At 47.1% G+C, this 24,803-nt stretch overlaps 1 protein-coding gene across 6 annotated transcripts in view; it reads right to left on the reverse strand.

Annotated features, from left to right (window-relative positions):
* gria3b (glutamate receptor, ionotropic, AMPA 3b) overlaps positions 1 to 24,803 on the reverse strand; it is a 626,694-nt gene that overhangs the window by 252,479 nt on the left and 349,412 nt on the right. The gene's annotated exons all lie outside the window — the stretch shown is intronic.

Genomic DNA, 24,803 nt, shown 5'->3' on the forward strand with positions numbered 1-24,803 from the left:
ATTTTAGTTTTGCACAATTGGAGTTTGTCAAGTCTTGGTTCTTGCCAATATGTCTTTTTATTATGACATCTCCATTGCTTATTTGATGTCAGCCTTTCCTCAGGTGTTGGTCTTTTACTTTTCAGTCAGAGCATTGTGGGCTCAGGCCTTATTCCAGAGACTTGAGCACACAATTTAGACTGACAGTTCAGTGAAATGCTACTCCATCAGAGGTGCCATCTTTTATACAAGACATTAAACTGTGACCTTCAAGCAATATAAAATATCCCATGGCACTAATTGAAGTAAAACAGGGGGAGAATTCTTGTTGGCCTGGCCAATATTCATCTCTCAGCTAAAATCTCAAAAACAGAATATCTGGCCATTTACTATCTCTGCTACTAAAGGAGGGCAGTGTAAACAATATAATCTCAAAACCTAATGGGTGGATTTCACTGAAACCCGGCACACAGATAGGGAAAATTGTTTAGTTTTTATTGAAGCTGTAGCTATGCAATTGCATCCTGGAATTTTTTTCAGAACATTAGGCAATAGGGCAAAATTGACTTTTGTTTAGAATGTTGTGGGTTCTTTTATTTAGAATATTGTTGATGGTTTTAGAATGTTGTGAATTGTCTCAGCTGCACTGGTGGAATTTATCACAGCTGTCAAAATGCGAGCAGAATTTTCAGAGCAGGTTGTTGGATGCGGATTGGCCTGAAGCCTATTCAGTGAGACGGAAATTCGTAATAAAAAGATATTTTTTCAGTATTGTATCTACAGAGCATAACCCAGGCAGAGGAGAGCCTTAAGGAAGAGTTGCATAATGTGATAACATGACTGTAATAACACAGCATGGATGGTGTATACACTCTATTGTGTCCCCTCTTCACTTGTTTGTCTTGTCGTATGTGGGACCGTGCAATGTACAAATTGGCTGCTATGTTTTCTTGCACTGTAACAGCGACTGCACTTGAAAGTGACTTAAAATTATATTGAGATATCTAGAAGGTGTTTTATAATTTCATGTTCTCCCTTGCTAACAGTCACTTGAGTTATGCAGGTGGCTATTGCCCATGGAGGAATGTGTTAATGGGAACTTTGGAAATGGAAAATGATTTCTGTAGATTTCTCTTTGATTCCTTTGATTGTTTTCCATGTCAAACAGACTCATGACAAAAATTCTCAAAGTTCTTAAGAGGAAGCTTGTCACTCATCCACCACCCACATGTGGAGTATAGTATCCACTCTGTGAGTAATTGTCGACTAAGTTACAAACTGCAGTCAACATTGCGCCAATTTCCAAATTGAACTCCTTGCTCAGGTTTCCACTTAAACACATTTGCATATCACCAAATGCAGGATATTCTGTGAAGCATTGTAATTGGACAACGTTTTAGAACATTTTGTTGCATTAAAAAGATTAATGATATACTTAAAAGTGGTACACTGTCGAATTTTATTGCTAATAAGGAAAATGTGCATATTACAAAAAAATAAGCATTTTAAATCAGAGTGCCTAGTGTACCACCTGTAAGTAATCTGATTTTAATTAAAAATGATTTCCATAGATTTCCTACAGTGCAGGAGGCCATTGGGGCCATCGAGTCTGTACCGACCCGACACACGATCCTTAAAGAACTACAAAGTGCCAACCACTAGTTTAATTGTGGTGCACTGTTCAATTTATGTTTATTATTTGTTTATTAGATGTGGGTGTCGCTGGCTGGGCCAGCATTTAATGACCATCTCTGAGGGCATTTACGAGGCAACATTGCTGTGGATCTGGAGTCACATGCAGGGCAGACCAGGCAAGATTTCCTTCTTTAAAGGACACTAGTGAACCAGATTGATTTTTACAACAATTGACAACGATATCATGGTCATCATGATCGTTATAATATCAGATTTTTTTTTATTGATTAAAAATGTCACCATCTGCCATGGTGGGATTCGAACCCGGGTCCCCAGGGGGATTACCCTGCACCTCTGGATTACTAGCCGAGTGACAATATCACTACACTACTGCCTTCCCTAATTTATTGGTGAAATAAATATTTGTTCATATTGAAAAGCTTTTAAAAGTGTCGATTGGACTGATTGCACCGAAAAAACCCTCTAATAGCCTCATGGAAGACCTGCAAGTGAGTTCACTTAGCCGAAACTGGCCATGATGATTATTTCGACCGAGGAGCTAATGCTGCAGGTGCAAAAGGTGGTGCGAACTCAATTTCCTTAGGAGGTAATTTGCACTTGAAATTCCTCAGCCTTTTGTTTGGGCAATTTTGGGGGAATTACGAACATATGTACGAACGTGTAAATTACGAGCAGGGGTAGGCCACCCGGCCCCTCACGCCTGCAATGAATTGCACTGAAAATACCAGTGGAAACTGTAGGTCAGGGACTGTCTATAATGAATTGAAATTTTTATGTCTTCAGAGTTCCAAGACGGGATTCACCGATATCGCGGCCACGTGTTGACGAAGGCATCAAAATTGTTGCGAGCGACGCCGGAGTCAACGTGCCTCCAGGCCCAGTAATTCTCCTCTTCTTCGGGGGCTAGAATGGTGCCGGAGTGCTGTGCGCTGCTCTGGCGCCAAAAGCCGGCCCTACATGGCTGGCGCGGGTCCGCGCATACGCGCCACAGCCGTCACCGCGCCGGTGCATGCCCGGGCAACATGGCCGAGCCATACAGGGGCCTGGTGCGGAGGAACATAGACCACCCCCCCGGAATGAGCCGCCCGCCGATCGGAAGCCCCTGATCGTGGGACTGCCCAATGTTGAGGCCCCCCCCCGCCCCGGAGTCGGATCCTCCAGCCCCCCCTCCCCCCCCACCAGGACGGCCCCCGCAACCAGAACGCCGAGGTCCCGCCGGGTGGGAGCACATGTAAATCACACCGGTGGGACTAGGCGGGCACTCGGCCCATCGAGCGTGGAGAATCGCCGAGCCGGCGTCAGGGCGGCGTGGACTCGGAGAATCCCGGCCCCTATCTACAAAGCATTTCCTGCTGTGATGTTGCAGTGCGTTGACTTTAGGTATTCCAACCTTCTCCCTCGACTGCAGAGAAGCTCCTTTGAGACTCCAACCAACTCCACTTCCCTGTTTTACCCAAAGGGGCTGGATTTTCATCTTCCTATAGTGGCGGGAGTGGGGTTGGGGAACCTGAAATCTTGAAATTTTGAATCGCAAAAACGAATGTTCTCTCCCTTCCTGCCCCTGTGTTATTTTGATGTGGCATTTTCACTGATTGGGAAGATCTTGGATCGTTACCCTGCATGCATCTCTTCAGAGGTCGACGTTGCCATTGTGAATCCTATTGGAAATTTGGATTTCCTGCCCACCTGCTGGTGTGGGTTTTCAAAGCCTTTTACAAACTGGCCTCATTGTGCAATTCGTGATCATTAGGGGAGGTTTGCTGAGGAGTTGGGAGTATTCTGACAGATGAATGTTAAATATTTGACAACTTCGAATGTCACTAATAGATGCTGTATTATAATATAGATATATTTTAACTGCAATGATTCATCTTGAGGCTCTGACTGGAAAGGCACGTTGACCATTATATTGACCAGCATTAAGGTTCATTAGAGTACTTCCCATTGGGAAAAGTGCACTTACACATTGAAAACGGAAAAGAAACATGGGGCGGGATTCTCCACCGGCGGGATTCTCCGTTTTGCTGGCGCCCGGGGTTTCCCGATAGTGTGGGGCTGCCCCACAATGGGAAACCCCATTGACCGGCCGGTGTAACGGAGAATCCCGCCGGCGGGTCAGAACTGAAATGTGGCGTGGCGGAGACGAGATTCTCCGGTCGCCGATGCTGAAATCACGTTCGGCGATAGGCCAGAGAATCAACATTCGTGCCGAAATCGGGGACAGCGCCGCTTTCGCGATGCTCCGCCACCTCCAAAGCGGTGTACTCTAGGAGTATGCCGCACGCCGTATCGATGGCCTCAGGACATTGCCTGAGGCCTCCTCCCCGATGCTACGCCCCCGACCGGCCGAGTTCCCAACACCGTGGGTCTCTCTTGCTATTACTTGTCGGGAATTCGGCATGGCGGCTTCGGACTCAGTCCAGCGCCGCCACAGTCGGGGGAGGGCCGATCCGCGGGCAGGGGGGACTTTGGCAGGGACTGGGTGCACTGTTGGGTGGGGGGGGGAGCGGGGGTCGCGAGCCGGCCAAAGGGGGGGCACTATTTGGCAGGCCGGGTGTGCGCGCAGCCAGCACCATGTTACACGGCGTGGCCACGGACCCGGCAATTCTCCGGCCGTATCCGCCGCCAGAGCCGGGTGCTCTACGCTGCCAGCCTACTAGTCCCCCACCAAATGGAGGATCGGTGGCTATTTTGCGCCGACCTTTCGGTCGTAAAAGGCCACCATTCCCACGCTGGTGTCAGGACATGGCCTGAAAATCAGAGAATCCAGCCCGCGGTGAAAGGAGAGACAGGACTCAACATTCCAGGATATAGTTGTTTTAGACGGGACAGAAGTGGAAACAAAAGAGGCAAAGGGGCATTGCTGATTCGGGAGCAGATCACACCTGTGTTGAGGGAGGAAAAATAAAAAGAAATGAAAATGAAAATCGCTTATTGTCACAAGTAGGCTTCAAATGAAGTTACTGTGAAAAGTCCCTAGTCCCCACATTCCGGCACCTGTTTGGGAGGCTGGTACGGGAATTGAACCCGTGCTGCTGGCTTGCCTTGGTCTGCTTTAAAAGCCAGCTATTTAGCCCAGTGTGCTAAACCAGTCCCAGACACATTGGAGGGAACTTGTAGAGAGGCATTATGGGTGGAGCTCAGGAATAACAAGGGTGAAATCACAATGTTGGGACTGTACTACAGACCTCCCAACAGCCTGCAGGAGGCAGAGGAGCAGTTGTGTAGACAGATACTGAAAAGGTGTGAAAAAAGCAGGGGAGTTGTGATGGGTGACTTTAACTTCCCCCATATTGACTGGGAATCCCTTACAGCCAGGGGCTTGAATGGAGAGCAATTTGATAGATGTGTCCAGGAGGACTTTTTGACACAGTATGTTCAAATTCCAACCAGGGAGGGGGCCACGCTAGATTTGGTATTGGGGAATGAGCCAGGCCAGGTGATTCATGTTTCAGTGGGGGGGGGGGGGCATTTTGGGCTCAGCGACCATAATTCTATAAGTTTTCGGGCAGTCATGGATACGGACAAGAGTGGCCCCTGGGTGAGGGTGCTTAATTGGTTGAGGCCCAATTACATCCAAATTAGACAGGAACTGGGGAATGTGGATTGGGAATGGCTATTTCAGGGGAAACCCACTTCTGACATGTGGGAGGCTTTTAAAGGCCAGTTGATTGAAGTGCAGGGCACGCATGTCCCCGCAAAAATGAAGGATAGAAATGGCAGGATTTGGGAACCTTGGATGACAAGGGAAATTGTAAGCTCAGTCAAAAGGGAAAAGGAAGCATACAATAGGTCTAGGCATCTAAAAACTGACCAAGCCCTTGAGAGGTACAGTGAAAGTAGGAAGGAATTTAAATGTGGAATTAGGAGGTCTAAAATGGGCCATGAAATGTGTTTAGCAAACATGATCAAGGAGAATCCCAAGGCTTTTTATGCATCTATTGGGAGCAAGAGGATAGCAACAGAAAGAGTGGGCCCACTCAAGGACAATGGTGCGAAGTTATGCGTGGAACCACAGGACGTGGGTGAAATCCTTAATGAGTACTTTATATCGGTATTCACCAGGGAGAAGGACATGACAGATGTTGAAGTCAGGGATAAGTATGTGAACGCTCTTGAGAACATCAATATATCAAAGGAGGAAGTGTTGAGTATCTGAAATAGCTGGGGCCTTAAGATATCTTCACATCCTCTTTGGCCACAAGCGAGGTTCCAGAGGACTGGAGAATAGCCAATGTTGTTCCCTTGTTTAAGAAAGGAAGCAGGGATGAACCAGCAAATTATAGGCTGATAAGCCTGACATCAGTGGTGGGGAAGCTTTTGGAAAAGATACTGAGGGAAAGAATATATGCTCATTTGGAGGAAAATGGACTAGTTAAGGACAGGCAGCATGGTTTTATACAGGGAAGGTCATGTCTCACCAACTTGATGGAGTTTTTTGAAGAGGTGACAAAGAAAATTGATGAGGGAAGGACTGTGGATATAGTTTATCTGGACTGTAGTAAGGCGTTTGACAAGGTCCTACATGGCAGACTGGCACAAAAACTAAAATCACATGGGATTCGGGTGGGCTGGCTAGATGGATACGAACTGGTTTGGTTATAGAAGACAGAGAGTAGCGGTAGAAGGGCGTTATTTAGAATTGAGATCTGTAGCTAGTGGTGTTCCGCAAGGACCAGTGCTGGGACCTCTGTTGCTTGTAGTATATATAAATCATCTGGAGGAAAATGTAGGTAGTTTGATTAGTAAGTTTGACATGAAGATTGGTGGACTGATAGTGCTGAGGATTATCAGAGGATGCAACAGGATATAAATGGATTGGAGACTTGGGCACAGAAATGGCAGATGAACTTTAATCCTGACAAATGCGCGGTGATGCATTTTGGAGGATAAAATCTAGTTATGAATTATACTGTAAATGGCAGAACCCTTAGGAACATTAACATACAGAGGGATCTCGGCATGCAGGTCCTCAGTTTCCTAAAAGTGGCAACACAGGTGGCCAAGGTGATTAAGAAGCATATGGCATGCTTGCCTTCATCAGCCGGGGCATTGAGTACAGGAGTTGGGAAATCATGTTACAGCTATATAAAACCTTGGTTAGGCTGCATTTGGAGAATTGCATACAGTTTGGGTCACCACATTATCAGATGGATGTGGACGCTTTGGAGAGAGTGCAAAGAAGGTTCACCAGGATGTTGCCTTGTCTCGACAATGTTGGGAAGAGAGGTTGAATAAACTTGGATTGTTTTCACTTGGAAAGACGGAAGCTGAGGGGAGACCTGACAGAGCTGGTATAGCTTGGAAAAAGAAGCCATCGATTTTATCAATTTCAATGGACCCTATTGTTTACATTTCCCAGGGTTTGTTTTGACAGTTGAACATATTGTGAACATTTGGTTGAGTTTCAGAAATTTCTGGAGCACTTTTTTCAAAAGCGGCTGTGTTTACATTTTGATTGACAGTTTTAAAAGGCAACGAAAGGATTAACTATCTTTGATGTGGGAAGTAAATAAGTGTTTATTTTTACAATAGACTGACCACTTGAGGGAAAAGGGCCCAACTCGTGTTTCCCTGCCCTTACAAGTCACTCCAACTCAAATGCCAGTCTTTGTTCAGTTGCTAGCATCCCGATCACTAATTCATAGAGTCCCTACAATGCAGAAGGAGGCCATTCAGCCCATCAACTCTGCACCGATCCTCTGAAAGAGCACCCTACCTAGGCTCACTACACCCCCACCCCACATCCCTATAACCCCGTAATCCCACCTAACCTGCACACCTTTGGACACTAAGGGGTAATTTAGCACGATTAATCCACCTAACCTGCACATTTTTGGACTGTGGGAGGAAACCGGAGCACCCGGAGGAAACCCACGCAGACACGGGGAGAACATGCAAACGCCACACAGAGAGTCACCCAGGGCCAGAATTGAACCTGTTTCCCTGGGGGGTGAGGCAGCAGTGCTAACCATTGTGCCACTGTGACACCCTACTGTGCCATTGTGCTGCCCAAAGGTGGTGAGCTCCAAGTCTCACTCCAGAGTGTTGAGCACATAATCTAAGTTGACACTTCAGTGTAGTCAGAACATAAGAACGCACGTAGACTAGTCAGCCCCTTGAATCTGTTCCATCATTCAATTAGATCATGGCATCTGTACCTCAATTTCTAACACCTGCTTTAGCTCCACCTCTCTTGATACTCTCATTTAACAAAAATCTATTGATCTAAATCCTGAAAAATCTAATTGTAACAGAATCCAGTACTGAGGAAGTGATGCTATTCAGATAAGATGTGATATTGAGGTTCCATCTGGTGGTTGTGAAAGATTGCATGGCATAATTTGAAGAAGAGAAATGGGGTTCTTCAGGTGATCTGACCAACATTTATCCCTCAGCCAACACGAGCGAAATAAATTATGCGGTCAATTATCTCATTTTTGTTCTGAGATTTTGCTGCATTCAGATTCGCTGTGATGCTTCCCTAAATGACAACATCGACAATACTTCAAAAGATCTTCATTGTCAGTGAACCACTTTTGAACACCTTGAGCATGCAACATCCTTGGCATCCTCTTCTTTCTCAAAGAGATGGAGTCAGCACATGTAAGCAGACAACACCCAGCTGCACCTCTCCTCCATTGGCTTGGACCGCTGCACAGCCTAACTGTTTCCAGTGTGCTTGTCTGTATACAAGTCTTAGATGAACTGCAATTGTTTGGAAACCATCGTTGCCCACCGCCACCCCACCCACCCAATACAAATTTAAATCCCTTTGTATCAACTCAGGTTGAAGAGACTATTCAAAAGCATAGTCCAATTTGATCCTGGGCTGAGCTTCTGACCACACATCCCACTGATCACAAATATTGTCCACTTCCAACTCTGGAAAATCACCTGCTTCCACTTCTATCTCAACGCATTTACTGCTAAAACCCTCAGCCTTGCCTTTGACATCTTCAGATTTGGCTATTCCAAAGGTCCTCTGGTCAATTTCCTATCCTCCAACTCAAATGACAACTCAACTCATCCAAGATTCTTCTGCTAGTATCCTATCCCACTCCAGATACTGTTCATCCATCATCCTATTGTTGATAATCTACCCTGACTTCTGGACCTAATGTTTCCTATTTCAATTTGGCACCTTGAATTTAACTCTTTTCATGGCCCTAGCTCCTCCCCATTTCTGTAACTTCCGAAATATCTCCGTTGATCATATTTTGGCTTCCTGTGCAACCCAAATTCTTTCACGCCATAATCACTGGAAATGCCTACAGCCAATGTTCTGGAATTTTCTTCCTAGAGCCCTCTAACTTTGCACTTTCATCTGATTGCTAAAGAAGTTCCTTGAAATGTATATGTTTGGTCAACTCTTTCATTACACCTCCTAATAGCTCCTTCTTTGTCTTGACATCCATTTTGTCTCTGTGCAGTGCCATGGGACATTTTTGAACAATAAATATGCTATAAAACCCAAATAATCTTGCTGTTGTAAAATCACAACAGTATACAAAATACGGACAGATGCCAGAATTTTACGCTCTCCCTGGCAAGTTGTGAGGCAAAAGGGAGCATAAAATAGCTTGGACGGGATCCCCTCTGGAATCCTGCCCGCCCCGCGGGACCCAGATATGATTTTACAGTGGAGCAGAGAGGGCCTCAGATGGGAAGCCCGCCCTTGCCACTTCATCACCACATAGAACCTTTTCTCACCCAGGCTGGCGGGTACCCGATGACTGAGGGTGGGAAACTGGAAAGTTCTCACCTTCCATCTCAAGTGGTAAGGAGGGAGGCACCTCAATCACAAGGCCCCTTCATACTCGGGGTGCCTAACCCTCAAGGGAGCCCCAGCCCTCCTCCCACATCACTCTCTCCCCCTCTGGCCTACTTTCCGACACAGAGATCGGCCACCTGCCGACCCTCCAGGGTATCCCCTACTCTTCTCTCCCCGGGACCCCTGTTACTTACCAGAATTTCACCCCTGGACTTAGTCTCAGGCACGACACTGTAGTACCTCTTCCGGCCACTGTGGCACTGTGCCAGGATGGGCTGGAGAGCTATCGGCCAGCAGCTCTCCAAGGCAGACTTCCATTCTGCCTGCTGCCAATCAGACAGGTGCTGGGCACTCGCCATCCTGAAAATTCAGGCCAGGATGTATGGCTCTAAAATGGGGACCTAATTACAACTTAGAATTAGCATTGAGTTACATTTGAAGACTCTGGTCCAGTTGTATCTCTATCTCTTCTTCATCTGATGACTGGGAGGTGGGAATTTCTACCCTTTCACAGCGTGTTTTGCTGCGGCAGAGGCAGCCTGCCATTGCCTGGCGGTGGGATCATCCAGTCCTGCCATTGTCAATGGGGTTTCCTGTTGTTTGCACCTTCCGCCGCCAGGAGCCAAGGGCGGGGGATCCCTGTTGGCGGGACTGGAAGATCCTGACAGCTGGAGTGGCTGGAAAATCCCACCCAATATGTCAATTTCCATTCCAATGTTATGGAGGATTGTTTCGTATTTTAGCACGCCAGTTGCTTTTTGTTACATTAATACCTCCTCCTGACATAAGATACAACAGGAACTTTGAAATAAGATTATGTAACTCAACAACCTATTGTCGGCAACACACCCACATAAACGCACACACTATTATACTTTTTTTTGTATGTTACTTTGGAAACCATCTAACCAAAGTGTGTGCCAATATTGGAAATTAATTTACAGCTTGGAATTATAAGCAACAAGACCCTATCCATTTATTTGACAGATTAATATTGGAGTTTTTTTGATCAGTAGATTTGAGATGGATAGATGACATGAAAGTCCATTTGTCTTTTTTATTTTTTGATGTTTGGTATGTCACTTGGTTTAAAAAGCTAAGTTCCTACAGAGTGCTGAGGCTTTAACTTCACACATTAGATGCCATTTTCCAACTTTGTGTTTCCAGTGGGAGTCCCATCTGCTGAGAGTATGTGTCACAAATTCATTCTATAATCTTCTGAATATGAGTGCAGCAAAAGCCTGAATGTTCAATATATTCTGTGGATGTACAAGCCACCTGAGCAGGAATACAGCAAGTAACCCCTGATTTGTAGCATTAAGTAAAAGTGTTAGGTTTCCCCCTATGGATGAAACAGCACAGGAAACTAAAATGAAAAATTATAAAGAGGACTCCTGACTGCAATGCTGTCCCACAGGGGAGGCTGGTACGGGAATTGAACCGTGCTGCTGGCCTGCCTTGGTCTGTTTTCAAAGCCAGCGATTTAGCCCTGTGCTAAACCAGCCCCTTCATTACCATCCATCTGGTAAATTCAGATGGTTTGCTCTTGTAACAATTTGAACACCATCTACGCCAACATACTTCCTGGAGGGCCCATTACATTTGTGATCTCAACTTTCTTGAGTGTGTAATGAAGGCAAAAAAAATACTGTCTCTTCCCAGATAGATGATCGTTTGCATCATGGCAATCTCTGGATACTAACCACTAGATGCATTTTGAAACTAGAAAAGTAATTGGCTGGAGCATAAAAAAAGAAAGACTTTCATTCATACAGCACCTTTCAAAACCACAAGACAGCCTAGAGCACTTTACAGCCACTTGAGTACGTTTGAATGGAATGCAGGAAATATGGTAGCCAACTTGTGCACAGCAACTTCCACAGAGAGCGATGTGGTAATGACCAAGTCAGCTATTTCTTATTGATGTTGATCGAAAGAAAAATATTGGCCAGGGCACTGGGGATAGATCCCCTGTTCTTCGACAAAATAGCGCCGTAGGTTGTTTTATGTCCACTTAAGAGGGTACATGGATTCTTTGTTTAACCCTCTCGACATGCCCCAACTCCCTAAAATAAAATGGAACCCAATTTCTTGCAGTTCAAATTGTGTGTTGCAATGTAACTGTAGTTTAAATCATTTAATCCAATGATGGGAATCCAAAGGCCTGAGAAACTTGAGGGCTGAATATAACTTTAAGTAGCCACAGAAAAGAGTGACAGTGAATTGGCTGATGGTTAGGCATCACAGCTTTCCTGTCCATTGAAAGTTAAAGGCAACCTTCTGAAAGCGGGTGACTGACAGGGGCCTTTAAAAATGTTTGGAGGGCACTAAATTGTACAGGAAAGGTGAATCCACAACAAAACTTCATGGAATACAGGAACATTAGACAAGGTAGCACAATGAGTAATTGTAATGTGAAAAGAAGCTTCTGATGGAGCATTGTAGAGAATAATTGGCTATACTGCTGAATGGGGGACTGTAGGGGGTAATTTTAACCTAACCTGCAGGCGAAGAACTGACCAGATTGGATTGATTGCCTATTTTAAACAATAGAAATTAAAATATGGTGTGATACAAAATCAGTGGCCAAGCTTTTCCATCACTTTCTCACTGATTGAATTGAGCACATCCATGATATGTGATGTTATTTAAAGAGCTCTATGTATATCTTGCAGCTCTCCGGCTGTGGAGGTATGGAACACAATTTAACAGATTTTAATTGGGTGCAAATGCTACAAGGCATCTACTGACTTCTTCTATGCGGCGATCTATTGCTGGCCACCAGATTGCTTCATGTGGGATTGTTGTTTCACCTTAACAACACCCAGAGATCCTTCATGGGCAAGATGCAATACATGTTGCTGTATCGCTTTTGGGATAAATGTCCAGTTCCGCATGTGACGCAGTTGTCACCAAAGAATATCCTGTAGAATGGGACCAGTTCTTCCTCCATTTCATGAGGCCACTCGTTTTTAGGAATTGGCTTACTTTCTGCAGTACTCTGCCTGTTGCTGAGTCTGCTCCCAACTCCTCTCGCACAATACAATTCATGGCAAACATGTAGTCTTCAATGTTGCAAGTCGCTTCACTATCGCCAATACTGTCTGGGATAATAGCACGGCTGCGCATGTCAACTACTTATTTGCCTGAACCTGCAAGACATTCAACTCTGAAGTGTACTTTTTCGGGGTGGCACAGGGCAGGGATACGAAAGCTGGGGACCTGTTTGTGGACGGGAAGTTCGCGAGCCTGGGTGAGCTGGAGGAGAAGTACGGGCTCCCCCCGGGGAACACCTTCAGGTACTTACAGGTAAGGGCGTTCGCCAGATGGCAGGTGGTGGAATTCCCGCGGCTACGGCCACACACAGTACAGGACAGGGTACTCTCGGGGGTGGGGAAGATCTCGGAAACTTACCAGGTGATGCAGGAGGAGGAGGAGGCCTCGGTGGTGGAGGTAAAAGGTAAGTGGGAGGAGAGTTGGGAGAGGAAATTAAGGAAGGGACGTGGGCAGATGCCCTGGGGAGGGTGAATTTTTCCTCATCGTGTGCGAGGCTCAGCCTCATACAATTTAAGGTGCTGCACAGGGCACACATGACCGGAACAAGGGTTAGTCGTTTTTTTGGGGGTGAGGACAGGTGTGTTAGGTGCTCAGGGAGCCCAGCAAACCCCACCCATATATTCTGGGCATGCCCAGCGCTGGAGGAATTTTGGAAGGGTGTAGCGAGGACGGTGTCGAGGGTGGTAGGATCCTGGGTCAAGCCGGGCTGGGGGCTCGCAATATTTGGGGTGGCAGAGAGCCGGGAGTGCAGGAGGTGAAAGAGGCCGGAATTCTGGCCTTTGCGTCCCTGGTAGCCCGGCGAAGGATTCTTCTTCAGTGGAAGGATGCGAGGCCCCCAAGCGTGGAATCCTGGATCAACGATATGGCAGGGTTTATTAAGCTGGAGAGGGTGAAATTCGCCTTGAGGATCGGTACAAGGGTTCTTTAGGCGGTGGCAACCGTTCTTAGATTTTCTGGCAGAGCGGGAGACATTGGTCAATGGCAGCAGCAACGCGGGGGGGGAAGGGGGGGGGGGGGTTACTTTATTTTTTTGTTTTTGTTATTTACACTGTAGGGTCTGAGGGGGTGTATATACTTGTTGTATTAAGTCGGGGTGTTAATGTTAATTTATTATTTATGTACGGGGGGGGTGGTATGGAGGGTTGTTTTTCTGGACTGTGTTTTGTACTTAACCCTGTTGGGTTTCTTTTTCATTTTGTTATTGATATTTTATGAAAACCTTTAATGAAAATTAAAAAAAAGCCTCTGAAGTGTACTGATGAAGCAGTGTTCTGACCACCCGTAAATGCATAGAGGTCGTTGTCCAGACCCTGTCGTAGCTAACAATGTAATCAGCATGTGGTGATCAGTGCAGAGAGTGAACTTTCTGCCAATGTTTAAAAGTGTAGCTGTTTGCTGACTCTTCAGTCGAGTTAGATTTCTGACAATGGACATGATGCATAAGCGATTGGTCAGTCACTTCCTTCAATTTACTGAGGGTACATCTCCAATCACATTGCCTGAATAATCTGTTGTGACGTACATTTGCACAGGGCGCCATGGTGGCACAGCGGTTGGCACTGCTGCCTCACAGCACCTGGGAAACAGTTCAATTTTGACTTTGGTGAATCATAGAATTTACAGTGCAGAAGGAGGCCACTCGGCCCATAGAGTCTGCACTGGCCCTTACAAAGAGCACCCTACTCAAGCCACATCTCTACCCTATCGTTGTAACCCAGCAACCCCCATTTAACCTTTTTGGACATTAAGGGCAATGTAGCATGGACAATCTACCTAACCTACACATCTTTGGACTGTGGGAGGAAACCGGAGCACCCGGAGGAAACCCACGCAGACACGGGGAGAAAGTGCAAACTCCGCACAGGCAGTGACCCAAGCTGGGAATCGAACCTGGGACCCTGGAGCTGTGAAGCAGCTGTGCTAACCACTATGCTACCGTGCTGCCCCTGTACAAGGCAGGAATGTCTGTGTGGACTTTGTATATTCTCCCCATGTCTGCGTGGGTTTCCTCCGAGTACTCCGGTTTCCTCCCACAGTCCAAAGATCTGCAGGTAAAGTCGATTGGCCACGCTAAATTACCCCTTAGTGTCGAATGGTTAGGTGAGGTAATGGGGATAGGGTGGGGGTGTGGCCTGGGTGGGGTGCTCTTTCGGAGAGTCGGTGCAGACGCGATGGCCTGAACGGCCTCTTTCCGTACTAGAGGTATTCTATTCTCTGACCTATGTGGGTCGAAATACTCAGCACCTGGTGGAGATGCCAATTTTGCCTTTAACATGTCAAATACAGTGCGATTGCCCATTCCCAATGTACATTTTTGCGCAGTAGCTTCAAAAGGGGCTCTGTGACCTCTTTGTACTTAGGAATGAATTTGCGATAAATGTCAGTAGTACTGAGGAACAATTTTGTGTTAGACACGGTCAAAAGCACATGAATGGCTTTAACTTTGTCTTGTGTAGGTTTTACTCCTGTTGCTGTAACCCTGTACCCTGGAAAGTCAATCTGGGAAGCTGTGAAAGTGTATTTGTCCTTGTTGAGCATTACATTGTATTGTGCGAGTTAAGTGAGAACCAATGATAAGCACTGATTGTGTTCTACTTTGTCCGTTCCATGGAAAATAACGGCATTGAAAAATTTGAATGTCCTCTCAGTCTGGCAAGAGTGATGAAACAATCTTCTGGCATACATTTGATGCTTACCTCAATCCATATATTCTGCAGCACTGAAGCACACCTTTGCGGATAATCCAATCTCTAAGATATCTGCTTTGCTCCGCTTGTGTTACTTGAAGATAGCTCTGTGACATGTAGAGCTTCTTGAAGACTATGGAGTCATGAAGTGATGCTGACAGTTCCTGGATCACAGGAAGTGAACACTTGTCTGGAATGATAGCTTTGCTGACCCCCATCAAGGTCGCTCCATAGTCTAAGTTCACCATTTTGTTTGTTGTGGAATGACTAGATCATAGATCATAGAATTTACAGTGCAGAAGGAGGCCATTCGCCCATCGAGTCTGCACCGGCTCTTGGAAAGAGCACCCTACCCAAGGTCAACACCCCCACCCTATCCCTATAACCCAGTAACCCCACCCAACACTAAGGGCAATTTTGGACACTAAGGGCAATTTAGCATGGCCAATCCACCTAACCTGCACATCTTTGGACTGTGGGAGGAAACCGGAGCACCCGGAGGAAACCCACGCACACACGGGGAGGATGTGCAGACTCCACACAGACAGTGACCCAAACCGGAATCGAACCTGGGACCCTGGTGCTGTGAAGCAATTGTGCTATCCACAATGCTACCATGCTGCCCATGACTAGGTTTAATAGTCATGGAGATGACTTCATTTGCTCAATGATACCATCTGTTTCAAGCCATTTCAGCTCCTGTGACCTCTGACATGGATCGCTAAACAGCAACATTCTCAAATTTTGGGCAACTGGTGGAATTGATGTGCCTCCATGAGGAGCATTGACAGTGCCTCTTAATCTCCCCAAATCCGGTAAATAGGGAATGAATACATGGTGTGTAGTCTGTGTCATCGATCACATTAATGGGTGCTCTGGTGGGGTCTGCAAGTTTCGAGCCAAGTTTATAAAACAGATTTACCCCCATGAGGCCTCTGCCTTTGGCCATGTAGAACATAAACCTGTCTTTTTGCCAAGCGCTGGAACTGTGACGGTTCTAAAAATAGGAATAATTGAATCATCGGAAGCTTGCAGGACTGGGAGAAAGTTGAGTAAAGTAACTATGGTAGAGTTTGTCGCTCAAAACACCCCGGCCCCTAGGTGGACGGCGAGAAAATGACTGTGTAGGTGGGTGCCGCCCCACTCCACGGCTACCCCACACAACCGGCGACACCCACCGGGGAACCAGCCGGGGCCACACCGACGGCAGCCCCCAGTGAGGGCAGTGCCATCAAATGGTGGCCTTGGCAGCACGGACAGGCACCAGGACCGAGGGCACTGACGGGGCCGGGTTGCGGGGTGGGGGACATGCCTAGCTGGGGCGCGCGGTGACAACCGGGGCCACCATGTAGCCCATGGTACCAGGATGTGCACGGGTGTATGAGCCATGATGACATGTGTTCCCCTAACCCCCTCCAGATAATCATGTTCGGTCATCAACCAGCAATGTTGGCCGCTGTGGCGACGGCCGCTGCTCTGCATGCAGTCCTGAGGCAGCGTGAGCGGGGGTGTCTTAGAGAGGAGGCGGAGGCTGCAGCAGAGGAGCGGGCTGCAGAGGGGCAGATGGCAGCCGCTCAGGCTGGAGGGCCGGCCGCCCAACAGAAAGAGTAGGAGGAAGAGGAGGTGGTGCCAAGGAGGGGCCGGATGAGGCCATGCATCTGCCGCAACCGTATGTCCTTTGAGGAACTCCCAGACTGGGCATGCAGGAGGAGGCTGCGGATAAGCAGGGAGACTGCCAGACACATCTGCCACATGATGGCAGACCTGGCACCGCCTGATGGCCGTCAAGTTGACAGTGGCCCTCAACGTCTACGTGATGGGGTCTTTCCAATCGCCGAGTGGGGACCTGTCCGGCATCTCCCAGACATCTTCCAGGCTGTCATGAACATCCTGTATGCCCTGGTAGACCGGTATATCCAGTACCCTGTGGACCGCACCCACCAGGATGCCCGGGCAACGGGCTTTGCTGCCATCACCGGGATGTCCCGGGTCCAGGGGGTAATCGATGGGGTGCATGTCGGCCTGCGGCCACTGGCGGATAACAGGCGGCTCTCCCTGTTGGTGCTCAGCTCTCTTGGGGCACTGGCTCTGGTACTCGCTGGGGGCGGGGGCCCCCGGATGGGCTGGGACCAACCCGGCTGGTCCTGTAAGACACAAGGTGACTTGTATGGTTAGACAACTGGTCTGGGGTGAGGTGTGAGGGGGTGAGGGCTGGGGTGAGGGATGTAGGGTGAGGGGGGTGATGGGTGTGGTGAAGGGGGTTGGGGTGTGGGGTGAGGAGAGTGAGGGGTGAGGGGGATTGGGATTCTGGGGTGAGGGGGTTGGGGTGTGGCGGTGGGCACACTTTTGTTTTGGGGACCCGTAACCAGGCAACCTTGTTGCGCACCGCCAACCGCGTCGGCGACCTCCCTCTCCTCCGGCCCGCTGACAATGTCTAGTGCCCTCTACTTGGGCATGGTGAGGGGACACAAGTCTGGTGGTCCCCCTACGGTCTTCTCCCGCTCCCAGTGGTTGTGCGCGGCCTTGTCCTGGGGGGGGGGGGGCAAATACAAACAGCAACAGTGTTAGACGGCCTGGCATGCAACCCAGGGGTTGGGTACCTGATGGCATCAGTGGCCAGCGCACCCGGCCATTGCGGCTGGCAAGGGTGCAGCCATGTGGGTCAGTGTCAATCACGGAACCGGCGAATCGGCCGCCGGTCCGTTAACAGCTTGTTGTGGTTCCCGATACGCCCGTGCTAGCCCCTTGGGAGCGGTTGAATTGCTGTAGCTGTGGACCCGATCACGCCGTTGTGAAACCCTGTCGTTTTCACGGTAGCATCAATACTTAGTCTCCAGAATGGAGAATTCAGCCCATGTTGTTCCTCACCATCAAGAGAGACTTTGCCATCTGTCAAACCAATGAAGTCATCTTCTTCAGCAACCTGCACACCTTTGTGAAGTCATTGGATAGGATGTTCTTTCCAAAGATCTGTGCAGACTGGGCTGAATGGCCTCCTTCTGCATTGTAGGGATTCTATAGTGATTTCGCCTTAAGCACGAGGGCACTGTGTTGTGAATCAATGAAGTATCTCTGTAATTTGTGCATATTTTTGAAAGTATATGATCATGATGGGCTCTCTGCCATCTCTGGTGGAATATATATCGTATGAGCATCACCCCTTTCTTTGGCCTGAAGAATTCCTTGAGAGCACTTTGAAACCGCGCAAGCATAGACGTATCTTCTGTTGGCTGCTCAAATATTTGCTTATCTTCTGCTCCAAGCTAATACTGCCTTTGTGCTGATTGCTGCTATCTGTGGACCGGCCACACCCATCGTGATCAAGTCAGTCTGGCACCCAGAAATCCACTGATCACACGGTGTGGATGGGCCACTCGGTTAAAAAAAATCAAAGTTGCTGGAGCCAAAAATGTAAACTTTTCTCCATCTTCATCACCAGTTGTCGTGTTTTGTGCTTCAGGGATAGACAGAGATAACGCACATCAATTTCAATGGGTGGATTTCGCTGGCCGTTCACGCTGGCAGGGTCTCAAGGTGTCCCCAAAAAGTGGGATGAGTTCAGCAGGAAACCATGTTGACAATGGCGGGACCAGAAGATCCCACCGCTGGCCACTGATGAGTCACCTTCTGCCGCTGCGGAACACGCCACTGAGGGGGAGGAAAATCTCACCCAATGTTCCCAGGAACATTATTTACAATGCTTTAAAATACTTGCTCTCGCTCAGCTTCTTGCTTCAGTTTATTTTTTGTTTCTCTAACCACGCCCTGGGGTAGAGGTATGGGCTTAAGTAGGGTGCTCTTTCCAAGGGGTGATGCAGAGATGATGGGCCGAATGGCCTCCTTCTGCACTGTAAATTGTACGATTCTATGAAATCTGGGGACTTTGTTGTCAATATGGCTCAGTTCCACACTAGGTGTTAAAATAAAACTGGCAACACAGTTACAGAGGCAAATTTTGCCTGGTTCTTTGTTTTTTAAAAAACCATTTTCTTTAAGTAGGTATTTGGCCAGGTTTGGATTCTTTGCATCTGCAGTAATTTGCTTTTATATTTGGATTCTTTTGGCTTGGATGACACTCTTACAGTGACTTGTTGTTTACTGCGCTGTACTTTGTAAACAATAGGTTGCGTAATGATTGACAGATTTGGGTCAGTATCCAGCAATGCAAAGAATACAAGCTCCTTTTACTGCAATAGAGACATTCACCAACTGATCCAACAGTGTCTCTCCAGTAAATGCTTGATTTGAAAAGGAGTTTTATATGTTGAAAACGTTTTCCCTGTACAGCAATATCCTTCTTCAATGAAACCTTCATTAGGCTGGCAGAGAAACTCCCCAAAACGTTTTGATTGGCACTTGTGTCTGGAGTATCAAACATGCACATCAGACCGGTGAGTGAGGACCAATGATCAATGTTTATTTGATAAGGGCAATCTTTCTTTACAATCCTTTTGACTGGGCTCATTTGTCTCCTGGGAAGCAACTTAGCAGTTTTGACATGTTAAGTACAAAATATTCAGACGGATTTTGACATCTTTTACTTGAAAGAATGAAAATATCCAGTAATTTGGATGAAGCAATGTGAATAACACAGAAATAGGGAGAATTTGGTGTTCAATAAAATTTGAAATGATCAAGTAGTAAAACAAAATGACTGTGCAGAATATCTGTCAGGTATTTGATGCTGTTCATTTACCTGTTCCATGTTAAATAAAGTGAAAATTTCCATCTGAGCCGCAGTTTCCCATCCTGAACTGGACAGTCTGCAGGCGGAACGGCAATATAAAATGACGCCGGTGGCATCCACCATTACGAAATGTGATGATTTTCCAGAAGAACTGGAAAGGCAGGAGGAGACCAGGCAGGGAGCGGGAAGGTGTAGCTGCCCGCATCGTTAATTGGGCAGCTTGAGGTCGTAGTCTCATAGAGGTCTACAGCACAGAATAGGCCTTTCGGCCCATTGCATCAGCACTGGTTAAAAGCAACTACCCATGTATTCTAATCTCATTTTCCAGCATTTGGCCCATAGCCTTGTCTGCTCAGGCATCACAAGTGCACATCTAAATACTTCTTAAGTATTATGAGGGTCTCTGCCTCCACCCTCTTTTCAGGCAGCGAGTTCCAGACTCCCACCACCCTCTGGGTGAAAATCCCCTCTAAACATCCTGCCCCTTACCTTAAATCTATGTCCGCTTGTCATTGATCCCGCCACCAAGGGAAAAGGTTTCTTTCTGTCTACTCGATCAATGCCTCTCATAATTTTATACATCTCAATCATGTTCCCCTCAGTTTCCTCTGCTCTCAAGAAAAACAATCAACGTCTATCCAATCTCTCTTCACAGCGAAAACTCTCCAGCCCAGGTAACATTATGGTAAATCTCCTCTGCACCCTTCCCAGTGCTATCACATACCACCTATAATGTGGATTCCAGAACTGCACTCAATACTCTAGCTGTGGCCTAACCAACATTTTATACAGTTCCAGCATAACCTCCCTGCTCTTTAATTCTATGCCTTGGTTAATAAAAGCAAATGTTTTCTGAACAACTGTATCCACCTGCCCTGCGACCTTAAGGGACCGGTGTACATGCATACCAAGGTCCCTCTGATCCTCGGTGCTTCCCGGGGTCCTGCCGTTTATCATGTATTCTCTTGCCTTGTTTGTCCTGCCCAAGTTCCTCACCTCACTCTTATCCGGTTTGAATTCCACCTGCCACTGATCAGCCCATCTGACCAGCCTTAGATTACATACCTTCCTGTAATCTAATGCACTGCTCCTCACAATTTAGCACCCCACCAATGTTTGTATCATCTGCAAACTTACAGATCAACCCTCCTACATACATGTCTAAATAATTTATATAAACCAAACAGCAAGGGCCCCAGCACTGAGCCCTGCGGGGCCCCACTGGATACAGGCTCCCAGTCAGAAAAACACCTCTCGACCATCACCCTCTGCCACTCCACCAATTCTAGATCTAATTTGCCAAATTTCCACAATGGGCGGGATCACTTTTAGCAAATTTACATATTAGGGCAAGACTAATATAATATTATTATTATTAAGACAGTAAGCCTCTCTCTAATGTGCAGATTCCCGAGATACCTGAAACTTTGGGATTCAACTCCTTTGCCTCAGAGACCTCGGGTGAGCGCTGTTCAGCACTGGTCCCCACAAATGGGGACCAGATGGAATGGCACTCACGGGGGGTCTCCCAGGGAATCAGAGGCCCCCAGCTGCATGCCCTTTAGGCAGGTGGTACCATGGCACTGTTGCTGCCACCTCAGTACCTTGGCAGTGCCAGCCTGGCATCATGACAGTGCCACCTAGGTGCCAGCCTGGCACTGCCAAGGTGCCCAGGTGGTGCTGCCCGCTGGCATGGGCCCTACCAGGGTGCCAGGATGACATTTCCAAGCTGGCATTTTTGCACACGTGTGATTGGGCCGGGGTTGCCTGGCGTTGGTGGCGGGGGATGGCCGGGGCCCTCCCATATTGCATTCGGGCTTCAGGGGAGGTCGGAGATCGTATCGGGGGCCTCGGTACAATGGGAAGCTATGGGGAGTGGAGCACCCCACTGTAAAACACAGGGCTATGTGTGGCCTTGTCCATGCGTTCCCCCATTCAGGCTCCTTATTCAACACAAGTCGCGTTGAATAGCCATGTGTCTCTAGGCACTGCAAGTGCCGGGAAACACGTGGCTAAATGTGTTCGCTATGGGACTTTTGGGAAAATAGCACCTATTGATTTAAGACCATACATAGATATCAGCCAGAGCAATGACTGACAAGTTGGAACAGAACGTATCCTGCTTCCTTGGTTCGATCCCCATTCCTGCCTCCCCGGCCACTAATTGGGCAGCAGATTAATCTCTCGGGTCAATAGGACCCCCACCGCATGAAAACTGCACTTCATGTCATGCTGGCCAGGAGGGGAATCAGGATCTGGGGCTGGGGCTGGTGTGTGTATGACCTAAATGTAAACCCACCTTCCGAATCCCACTTCCAAAAGGAAAATCTGACCCTTTGTCTCAAGGTATGCTGTCCTATAGGCCAATAGCTATTCGAAGTCAGCTAAAGACTACATAATATTACTTCACACTAGGACTGTTAGAACCAGTAAACCTCCTGGTTGAAGATGCCTTGTGTGGGTAGAAGCTCTGTGTGGACTAACAAAGCAAACAGCGCATGGCTATTCTTAACAGCTATGCTGAAACCATTATGAACAAAGAGCTGAGCATGACAATTAGAACTCCTACTTATGATTGCTGTGCAGAGAACTTTAAAGTAGTGTCGGAAGAGACAATCTCCAGCAACTACCCTGTAATATAAAGCCAGAGTTAAAAGGCAAATGGTTGAAAGAATTATGATTAGCCTGCATGTCCCTAATTATGAAAGGTTGGTTATTTGAATAGTTAAAAATGAGTACCTTATCTTGGGAGGAATTGGGGGCTTGACAGTGCAAAGGATTCAAATTAACATGAACAAATTAGTCATTAACCCAGGATGACTGTCAAGTTATTTCAGCCTCCTCACCCTAGAACTCCCCCAAATGACTCATTTACTCTCAGTGCTCGAAGCCAACGACTGTTGTTTTTTAAAAAAATCTACAGAAATAGATAGAAGAAGCAATAGCAAAGTCAGTTAAAATCCAGTGGCAATATTTGGGCCCTGGAACTATAGTCTGGATATGACTGGAGAAATGCTTAATGCCTTCCTTTCAAAATTCATCCATTCAATGTTGAAGCAGTCGCTTTAACCCGTTTAACCATTCACCTTCTGGTATCTCACCGAGTAATTTGAGAGTCTTTTGGCAATGCAGTACTGCTGCCAAGATTTCTGTATAATGTATTTTCTTCGGTGGTATTTAATTAGAATATATGATGGCGGTTATTATATATTTGGAACAGTAATCAAAACCTCCCCTCTCCTCATTGTACTGATTCTTGTAGAGGTACGGTTTGACGGACACTGTAGCCTTACCAAAGTGATCACTCACTTCTGTGAATGTCAGAAGACTAGTTAAGGCAAGTGCCTGTGAAGCACTATTTGCTTGAGAAGCCATTTAATTACATTGCAGCTATTATCTATGTAGTCATGGGAACCAAGGTCATGGACTAAGTATTTTAATTGGTAAACAAGCTGGAAATGCTGGAAAAATATATTCATGAAACTTATGTGAAGCCATTTCACTAGCTGTGATAGGCTACCTAGGTTTCTGTGATACTGGCGTTCCTTGCAATTGTACTGCTGTTAACCATGATGACTTGGAGAGCCTTGTAGACATGTTAAGAAAGGAGACAGTAGGGGAGTTGGATCTACTGGCAGTAGGCCTAAGGGAATAACTGTGGGAAAACTGTGCAGCAGAAACAGCAGAAAAGAGGCAACGCTGAGGGTTTTGGCAGCAAAGTTAAAGAGGAAATCATGATGAGCAATACATGTGGAGAGAGAAAGTAAACACTGTGCCATGTCATACTGAAGTAAGACGTGTCAGGAAAAAAGAGTGGTCAATTCCACATCTGTTTATTGGTCTCAAAATTCATGCTGGGTGGATTGCGGGGGGGTGAATCTAATTTCCAGATGCAGCCTCCTGCATCTGATAACCGCCTTCACCCCCCACCCTAAAATCCCGCACAGCAGCCGACCAGCTGACTTTGAGAAGGCCCCAATTGAGGAGCTGAATGAGATACCCGAATTGTGTCAATTAAGCTTCTGGATACAACTCTCCAGTTTTATGTGACGAAGGCCAATTTGGAGCCAACCTCAGAATTCTGCTTTTGAGTACACGTCCCTGAGACGTTGCTCACTTAATTTGCATTGGAAACTAGCGTGATACCAATTTCTTGGCCAAGTTATCCCCTTTAAGGCATATCTGACATTTATAACTATATCACTGTTAACTGATGGTCCTTATTATTCTATCACAACAAAAGTAGTCTGAGTCAGTGTGCCCAGTCACAGAGCAGAAGTTCTATTTCCCATTGTGTAGTGCAAGTCCACAGGGAATGAATGTTGCACAATGATAATTCAGTTAATGCCAGTGACAACAAATTTCAACCACCAAGGATGGTGGCCCACCCACACAAGATACATTCAAAGCAAAGAAAATAACAACTACTTAAACATCTTTTCTTAAATAGCTAATGAGATAGAAATTGCAGTAATTGCAGGAACTGTGTTACATAGATCATAGAATTTACAGTGCAGAAGCACTCCATTCGGCCCATCGAGTCTGCACCGGCTCTTGGAAAGAGCACCCTACCCAAGTCCACACCTCCACCCTATCCCCATAACCCAGAAACCCCACCCAGCACTAAGGGCAATTTAGCATGGCCAATCCACCTAACCTGCACATCTTTGGACTGTGGGAGGAAACCGGAGCACCCGGAGGAAACCCACGCAGACACGGGGAGAACGTGCAAACTCCGCACAGACAGTGACCCAGCGGGGAATCGAACCTGGGACCCTGGAGCTGTGAAGCAATTGTGCTAACCACCATGCTACCGTGCTGCCCCGTGCTTCCTCAAGGTAGGTGAATAGATGGATGAACAATGGTCACTTTGGTAAGGTGTTGGTGAGTACCCTGAAATCAGCATTATTGGGTGGGATTCTCTGGTCCCCCAGCTGCGTGTTTCTTGGCAGTGCGCTGTTCG

This window comes from Scyliorhinus torazame, chromosome 5, assembly GCF_047496885.1.
Source record: "Scyliorhinus torazame isolate Kashiwa2021f chromosome 5, sScyTor2.1, whole genome shotgun sequence".
NCBI classification, from domain to species: Eukaryota; Metazoa; Chordata; class Chondrichthyes; order Carcharhiniformes; family Scyliorhinidae; genus Scyliorhinus; species Scyliorhinus torazame.